Source organism: Eleutherodactylus coqui, unplaced genomic scaffold (assembly GCF_035609145.1).
Source record: "Eleutherodactylus coqui strain aEleCoq1 unplaced genomic scaffold, aEleCoq1.hap1 HAP1_SCAFFOLD_30, whole genome shotgun sequence".
Lineage (NCBI taxonomy): Eukaryota > Metazoa > Chordata > Amphibia > Anura > Eleutherodactylidae > Eleutherodactylus > Eleutherodactylus coqui.
The window spans coordinates 1,639,909-1,641,387 of NW_027102247.1; the positions used below are offsets into that span (position 1 = coordinate 1,639,909).

At 50.8% G+C, this 1,479-nt stretch overlaps 1 pseudogene; it reads left to right on the plus strand.

The window, feature by feature from the left end:
- Positions 1-576: 576 nt before the first annotated feature.
- On the plus strand, positions 577-704 carry LOC136601127 (U2 spliceosomal RNA; annotated as a pseudogene).
- Positions 705-1,479: the final 775 nt, after the last annotated feature.

The window sequence follows — 1,479 nt, forward strand, 5'->3', positions numbered from 1 at the left end:
TCTGGTGGGTCCCCAGGTGCTGTGCTCTTGTCTGCCTCTGTTTGGGTCACTGATTTGACCCAGAAAAGTGCTGAAAAGGGAGATTCTGTGGAGGAGCAAAACAGCGTGCGACCTCTCTCCTTGCTTGCTAAGCCACGCCCCGGGCCATAGTGTTTTTACGTCCTCCCGAAGTGGGCTTTATTCTCTGAGGAAGTAAAAACATGTGTCCTGCAGAGAATAAAGCCCCTCGGGCTCTGGACGTGACAGCTCCATGCTGTCGGTGTCCGCAGCATGGAGCTGTCATCCCGGGCTGTTCGGACCCCCCCCCACCCCCGACATTGCGATCGGCGCTATGCAATGGATATGGATGCATTAGACACCTGCAGGTAGTAAAATACCTGCGGATGTCATTTTTCCCTGCAGGCGCGGGTCCCGCGTGCAGGAAAAAATCCGGACATGCTCCATTCAGGCGCGGGTCTCCCGCGGGGACGGCTCACCCTGGTTGAGAAGGCGTTGGGCGGGGCTATGCAAAGGTCTTCCGGCTCCCTCAGTGCATTGTGGGTGTGCCCGGAGTGCTGGCTGAGCGTGTTGCATCTGATACGTCCCCTATCTGGGGATCATATATTAAATGGATTTTTAGAACAGGGAGCTGGAAAAAGTGCTTGCTCTGTCCACTCCGCACATTGACCTGGTATTGCAGTACCTCCAGTACTGGTGCACCCCCTTTCCTACAGCAGTTTCCAAAAGCAGGCAAAAAAACTGATGAGCAAGAGGTGCAGCGCAGCTGCGGCTGCTAACAACCAAGCACTTAGATTTAGGCCTCATGTCCACGTGATACATGGCGGAAGTATCGCATGATACTTGTGCGACAGCTCGTGTTTTTGCGTGATGTCCTGTAGTTTTTATTTGTACCATTTTGGAGTTTATAAGACTTTATCGCTGTTTATTATAACTTTTTTTGGAGATAGGAATCGGTTACGTGCACACTTCCCATAGACTTGTACAGGGACCCTTGGTGCGCAAATGTGCACAAAAATAGAGCATGGTGAGGTTTTGCACGCATGCGAAATGGCGGCATGGTTGCGTGTTTTTTTGCGCTTGCAAATGTGCTTGATTAATGCTAACAAAAGTACAGTAAGGGCCGCTTCACACAAACATATTTGTTTCAATGGGTGCCTTCAGAATTCTCTTTACAACGTCGTTGCGTATGGGCTGCGGGTATATCCGCGACCACGGAGCACAATAGGCTCTATGCTGCGGATATCCGCGGTAAAATAGAACTTGCTGCGTTCTCTTTTCTGCGAGTGGATTACATAATTCCAACCCACTAATGTGAGCGGAATTGTGTAATCCAATGCGATTGATCTGCTTATTACCGCGGATCAGACGCATGCGGAATCCGTAATTCCTATCCGGTCATGTGAGACCGGCCTAAGGTAGATCTCTACCTTTTTATCACGTGACCGGGGACCGCTCAACAAGGTCACTGCTCCAGGCTCT